The sequence below is a fragment of the Clarias gariepinus genome, chromosome 4, assembly GCF_024256425.1.
Source record: "Clarias gariepinus isolate MV-2021 ecotype Netherlands chromosome 4, CGAR_prim_01v2, whole genome shotgun sequence".
NCBI classification, from domain to species: Eukaryota; Metazoa; Chordata; class Actinopteri; order Siluriformes; family Clariidae; genus Clarias; species Clarias gariepinus.
Window position 1 is genome coordinate 42,187,501 of NC_071103.1, and position 7,500 is coordinate 42,195,000.

The 7,500-nt window shown below is 40.8% G+C and overlaps 1 protein-coding gene across 2 annotated transcripts in view; it reads left to right on the forward strand.

Moving 5' to 3' along the window:
• The window catches only part of LOC128519975 (ankyrin repeat and fibronectin type-III domain-containing protein 1), a 116,224-nt gene that overhangs the window by 82,426 nt on the left and 26,298 nt on the right, over positions 1-7,500 (forward strand). The window lies entirely within an intron of this gene.

Consider the following 7,500-nt stretch of genomic DNA (forward strand, 5'->3'; position numbering starts at 1 on the left):
TATGTCTTACTCCCAATATCTGTCTTACATCTCATATTATGTCTCACTGTCTTCCTGTATGTCTCACTCTCACTATATCTGTCTCACATCCAGTCATATGCCTTACTTTTATAATCTGTCTTATGTCTCCCTGTATGTCTTACTCTCACTATCTCCTTCACAGATTTACGTCTCTGTGTCTTATTTTGACCAGCTGTCTTACTGTCTCATGTCACCATGTGTATCTTACTCTCCTAATTATTTTTCACTCTCATGTCTCAACCTCACTGTATGTCTCACATCTCCCTGCATGTCTTACTCTCATAATCTGTCTCAAGTCCCCCTGTATGTCTTACTCTGACTATCTGTCTCACTGTCTCCGCATATATCTCATTCTCCAAGCGTCTCTCTCTCCCTCTCTCTCTCTCTATAGAATACACTCACCAGTCCCAGAGTTTAGGATGAAATAAACTTGAGCGGAGCTTCAATTTTCTTTGTCTAGATTAAACTCAATGTCATGGAGCAGCTCTTATGGTTTAAACCTGAATTTTATAAATTAAGATGTACCTTTAATTTAGTTTAGATTAACTACGTGTTCACTCTAGTTTTATTTAAATCTTGTCATATTTTAATAAGTTCTGGACAGCTGTGTTTTACGATGAGTCCAAAAAATGTCACTGCTCTTTACACTGGTATCTCTTTTCTTCTTCTTCTTCTTCTTCTTTTTATTATTATTTTATCAATTTAACAATTTGATTGCTTTTATAGTTTTAAGTAAATATAGCAGGTTTGTAATGATATGACCATATGCAAACTAGCAACTCAGCAATTTACATACAATTAATGAGTTTAATTATAATCTAATTAACAGGCCCAAAGTGCATAAGTGTAAGGGTTCAATTAGTTTAATTCAATGATTTTTTCACTCGTTTATTTGTGTAAAGAAAGCATCATTTCACTCAGGTGATGACCTGTGTGTGTGTGTGTGTGTGTGGAATGCCTCTATTCTTAGCCTGATTTATATTTTAAAATTTTCCATGCTATGTTCAAATTCAACCTTGGTGCTCCAAATATGTGTGTTAAACTCCTGTGTGTGTGTGTGTGTGTGTGTGTGTATGTGTGTGTGTGTGTATGCCAAATTTTGTCCTGGTTTTTAATGTGACACACACACACACACAGCTCTGCTGGGAACTAAATGTCCCAGCAGAGCTGTGTGTGTGTGTTCCATGAGCATTTGCTTGATGGGGTGATGAAGTGGCATGTGCTATCCTGGTTTCTTTTTTGTCTTTCTTGTTTATCCCCCTTTCTTTCATCCCTGGTCATTCTTTAGCTCATGTGTGTGTCTGTGTGTGGAGTGGTCATTCTTTAGGTTTTGTTTGTGTGTGTGTGTGTGTGTGTGTGTGTGTGTGTGTGGGTGGGTGTGTGTGGGTGGATGTGTGTAAGAGGGTTTAAGCTGGTAGATCCCGTTGTCTTTGAAACTGATCTGCACGGCTACAAATACACACGCTTTTATCTTTAACCGGCACATACCTGCTTTTCTAAAATAAACTCTACATTATCACAACTCATTTCCATTTGCGTGTGTGTGTGTGTGTGTGTTTGATTAATGTGTACCGGTAAACCATATTTTTCCATGGAAATCATTCTACATTTCACCCCTTTGATGTTTAGTGCACTTTGTTTGTTTTCTCTGTTTTATTTGAAGTCTGTGAAACAGTGCAGTTACACTGGTTATATTTGTTACATTTTTTTTTTACCCTTTTTAATTGAAAAGCTTCAAGTAATTGTTTGAGTATGATGCTGCAGATGTACCTCTCAGTTTAATTCCGAGCTGGATGTTGTAATTCAATTTAATTCAATTCAGTTTTATTTATAAAGCACTTTTATCAATGGTCATTGTCTCAAAGAAGCTTCACAAAAATGAAAAGAAATTTGAAAAGAAAATTTATGAAAGTGTGTATGTGTAAGAAAAATGTGTTTAGATAATAATGAGATTGCCTCTGATGAGCAAGCCAAGGGTGAGGGCGACGGTGGCAAGGAAAAACTCCCTGAGATGGTAATAGGGAGAAACCTTGAGAGGAACCAGACTCAACAGGGAACCCATCCTCATCTGGGTGATAACGGATAGAGATGATATAACATCGTGTGTTATGGAGCTAAAAGTTCAATATAACAGAAATTCTTTAAATTAACATGAAGTCCAGTTCAGCACAGGGAGTCAGTAGGTGCAGAGGGCAGATGGGGTTTGGGATCACTGGAAGCACAGGAGCAGGATGTGTAGCTCCAACCATCATGAAGCAAAATCCAGCTGGAGCTGGTCCTTCTCTGGATGCCTCAGGATCCTCGCAGGGTTGGCCTTTGTCTACTGAAGCTGGTACAATCTCCAGATGCCTCGGGATGGGTAGAAAAGTACAGAACAGATGGAGAGAATTAGCGTAGTTGCCATTCAGGATAGATGTACTGGAGTATGAGGTTATGGGATGAGTTACGCGTATGCCAGATTAAAGAGATGCGTCTTGAGTCTACTTTTAAACTGGGAAACTGTGTCTGAGCCCCGAACACTGTCTGGAAGGCTATTCCAAAGTTTTGGAGCTAAATATGAAAATGCCCTGCCCCCTTTTGTAGATTTTGATATTCTGTGAATTACCAGAAGTCCGGAGTTTTGTGATCTTAAGGAGCGCGGTGGATTATAGCGTATCAGAAGACTGGTTAGGTATGTGGGAGCTAAACCATTTAAAGCCTTGTATGTAAGTAATACTATTCTGTAATTCTAAACTGAACAAGTAGCCAGTGCAGGGATGATAATATTGGGGTTATATGATCATATTTTCTTGATCTAGTGAGAACCCTGGCGGCTGCAATTTAAACAAACTGTAGCTTGTTTATTGAGGATGCAGGACAACCACCTAGTAATGCATTACAGTAGTTTAGTCTGAAGGTCATGAATGCATGAACTAGCTTTTCTGTATCAGATACGGATAAGACGTTCCTAAACTTGGCAATATTTCTAAGGTGAAAAAGGCTGTTTTTGTAATATTGGAGATCTGATTTTCAAAGGACAAGTTACTGTCATGATTTATGACAGTAAAAGTTGAATGGATGAATGGAAGATTGCTTTTTATACCCCAACAGGACACTATGAGTACCTGGTGGTTCCATTTGGCCTGACCAACGCCCCCGGCCGTCTTTCAGGCCCTCATCAACGATGTCCCCAGGGATTCTCTGAATTTATTCATGTTCGTCTATCTGAATGATATTTTAATCTTCTCTTGAGACCTAGGGGAGCACCAACTTTATGTTCGACAGGTACTGCAAAGACTCTTAGAGAACAATCTGTTTGTCAAAGTGGAGAAGTGTAAATTTCACACAATGACCACCACATTTCAAGGGTTTGTCATTGGCACCTCAGGCATTGAAATGGAGCCTGCTAAGCTCCATGCAGTCATGAATTGGCCCACACCCCACACAAGACAGGAACTTCAGAGATTCTTGGGATTCGACAACTTTTACCGCCGCTTCATCTGGGGCTACGGTTCCATTGCTGCCCCTTAACAGCCCTGACTTCTCCCAAGACGCATATCCGTTGGGACATGAACACTGAGAAAGCCTTCTCGGAACTCAAGAAATGGTTTACGTCTGCCCCAATCCTGACCATATTAGATCCATCACATCAGTTTGTTGTGGAAGTTGACGCCTCCAGCACAGGGGTAGAAGGTGGACTTTCAAGAGAGCTGTGCATGACAACAAGCTACACCCCTCTCTTTCTTTTCACACCGCTTAGCCTCTTCTGAGATGAACTATGGCTTTGGCAAAAGAGAACTTCTGCCCATCAAGCTGGCCCTGAAAAAGTGGAGACACTGGTTGGAGGAACCTGACATACCTGCAGAACGCCAAGAGACTAAACTCTCGCCAGGCTCGTTAGTCACTGTTCTTTGCTAGGGACAACTTCGTCCTCTTCTATCGTCCTGGTTCCAAGAAATCCAAGCCAGATGCTGTCTCCAGGCAGTTTTCGCCTACTCACGACACCACTGCCAACGAAACCATCACACTCCTGGTTCAGCTCGAACTCTGTCTCAAGTTCAGCAACGATCTGGTGGGCCACGGTCAAGGAGGACACTTCCAGCTTCGTTGCAGCATGTGACGTCTACGCTAGGTGCAAACACCAACACCGCGCCGGCAGGCCTTCTCAGACCATTACCAATCCCATCCCATCCATGGTCTAACATTGCCCTGGACTTTGTCACAGGGTTACTTTCCTCTGATAGCCGCTCATCATGCATCATGACCGTGGTGTATCGGTTCTCTAAGGCTGCCCATTTCATTTTGCTACCTAAGCTCCCATATGCCAAGGAAACCACTGACCTCATGATAATGCACGTTTTCAGGCTGCACGGCCTCCCCAAAGACATCACCTCTGACTGTGGGCCAAGTTCACATCACAATTTTTATTTTGAAAGGCATTTTGCAGATTCATTGGTGCCACTCCCAGTCTGTCCTCAGGTTTTCACCCCCAGTCCAACGGGCTGACCGAAAGAAAGAATCAGTCCCTCGAGGTGGCCTTAAGGCTTCCCGAGATGTCGCCTCTTGGAGCAAGTTCCTGCCTTGGGTGGAGTACGCCCACAACTCCCAGTAATCGTCATCTACTGGTTTGTGTCCCTTCCAGTGCTGCCTGGGCTAATAACCACGCTTTTTCCTGTTCAGGAGGAGGAGGTCAGTGTCCCATCTGCCCAAGCTTTTGTCAGACGCTGCAGAAGGACCTGGCTGCAAGGAAGGAGAACGCTGTTACGAGTCGGCAGAAGATACAAGAGACAGGCCGACCGCAGACGCTCTTAGGCTCCCAAGTACAGGGTGGGGCAGAGACTCATGCTCGCCGCCAGAGACATCCCCCTAAAGACCACCTGCCGCAAACTTTCCCCTCGTTACCTCGGCCCGTTCACCATCACCAAGATAGTCAATCCCGGCGCTGTTAAGCTCTTGCTTCCCTCAATGCTGCAGATCAATCCTACGTTTCACGTGTCCCAGCTGCGCCGTCTCGCCTCATTCTCATTAAGGAGCAACTGTAACCTAGCATAAGCAATTTTCCTCTGGGATTAATAAAGTTCTTTTAATCTTGAATCTATGCCCTGTTTGCCTCGTGTTTTCTCTTTTTTCCCACACTGTCACTTTCTCCATGTGCTCATGTTTACCCTAGCCTGTCTGTATCCTTTCCCACGCCCCTATTTCCACCTCATCTGCACACCTGCCTCAAATCCCCAGCTGATTACACGCGCTATGTGCTGCTTAAATCGCTGGATTATCTCGTGTATTTTTTGCCTCAATTTTATCGCGTTTTATTTTTCTGCTTTCACATTGCCAAGTTTATTTGTTTCTTGCGTTTGTTGCATGATTTTCCGGTTACCAATTTATCGCTTCTTCTTTTGACTATTTTTCAATTCAATTTTATTTGTATAGCGCTTTTAGCAATTTTCATTGCCGCAAAGCAGCTTTACATAGTCAAAAGAATTATTTAAGTTTGTATGAAATGTGAATTTGTATGAATCAAAATGGTCAGTTTGTCCCTGGTGAGCAAGCCGAGGGCGACAGTGGCAAGGAAAAACTCCCTGAGATGGTAATAGGAAGAAACCTTGAGAGGAACCAGACTCAACAGGGAACCCATCCTCATTTGGGTGAAACAGAAAGCAGTAAATGATCTGCATTTATACAGTGTGTAGGGTGGGAGGCAGTTCAGCTATAATAGCTGATGTTAATTGATGTTAATATGGAGTCCAGGTAGTTATTGAAGACCCAGGTAGACTTGTAAGAAGTTCCACAGCTTTCGTTTTGCGATTTAGACTCTACGCTGCCTGATCTCCCGGTATTCGACCTTCGCTTTCGCATTCTGACCGTGCTCTTGTTTAACGTTGCTGTCATTCATCTGTGCCTGGATTCACCTCGTTACTGTCTAATATTACGCACAGGTCTTTTACTGTCGAGCTGGTAGTAACAGTACATTCTTCTAAACGCAAGCTAAATTGCGAGAGCTGTTGTGTGCTGGTTTTTAGGCAAATAAGTAATTTTTCTGTCTTATCTGAATTTAGTAAAAAAAAGTTATCGGTCGTCCAATCTTTTATATCCTGGACACATTCAGTTAGTCTAAACAACTTGGGTTTTTCATCTGGTTTTGTTAAGATATATAATTGGGTATCATTAGCATAACAATGGAAACTAATCCCATGTCTTTTAATAAAGTTACCCAAGGGAAGCATGTATATTGAGAACAGCAGAGGTCCTAAAACTGACCCTTGTGGGACCCCATATTTCACTGACATTACATCAGACGGTACTCCATTTAGATCTACAAAATGGTATTGATCAGACAGGTATGATCTAAACCATTTTAATGCCTGTCCCTGAATACCTATGTGATTTTGTAGGCGATCTATGAGAATATTATGATCTATAGTGTCGAATGCAGCACTAAGATCAAGTAAGACTAGGATTGAGATGCAGCCTTGGTCCGAAGCTAAAAACAAGTCATTTGCAATCTCCCTTTTGTTAATTTGGTTTTGAATTTGTTATTTTGTTTTGGGTTTTGTTATTTTGTTTTCAGTTTTGTTAATTTGTTTTGCACTTCAGGGCCACCGTATAAATATGTACATTTTCACAGGAAAACAACATCCTCGAAGAATTTTGAGCAGGTTTTAGGCCCCCATTATAGTACAGAAACTGCACTAAGACTCAAGATATACAGGAAGTACTGTAGTAGCTGTAGTTTCGTGTGTGTATAAATGTGCGAACATTATTATGGTTTCAAATATGGCGTACCCTGAAGTCAGTTTAGTTAATTTTTTTGCACTTCACGGTCATCATAGTTTAAAGTGAAGCAGAACACACAAGAAACAAAGATAAAAAAACAAGTTTCTACTTCCTGTATATCTTGAGTGACAGATGTCTCGTCCAATCAGTGGTAAGCATTTTATTCGCAAACTATACCTACTTTTTCCGGTTTGTATCGGACTGGCCGAGAAGTGCAATACAAATTAACAAAACGGAAAACAAATTAACAAATTCAAAACCAAATAAAAAAATCTGAAAACAAAATAACAAAAACAAAACAACAAAACTCCCCCCCTCCAAAAAAAATAGTTTGGGGTTTTGTTATTTGATTTTTAATTTGTTTTCCGTTTTATTAGTTTGTATTGCACTTCTCGGCCAGTCAGATATTAGTTATTTTGTTTTCCCTTTTGTTAATTTGGTTTTTAATTTGTTATTTTGTTTTCAGTTTTGTTAATTTATTTTGCACTTCACGGCCACCGTATATTTAAGCTGATACTATCTTTTCTAATATTTTGGTAAACAGAAGGTTTGAAATCGGTGTGTAATTTGTTATTTCATTCGTGTCTAAATTAGATTTTTTTTAATAAGTTCAATTCAATTCAATTCAATTTTATTTGTATAGCGCTTTTAGCAATTTTCATTGCCGCAAAGCAGCTTTACATAGTCAAAAGAATTATTTAAGTTTGTATGAAATGTGAATTTGTA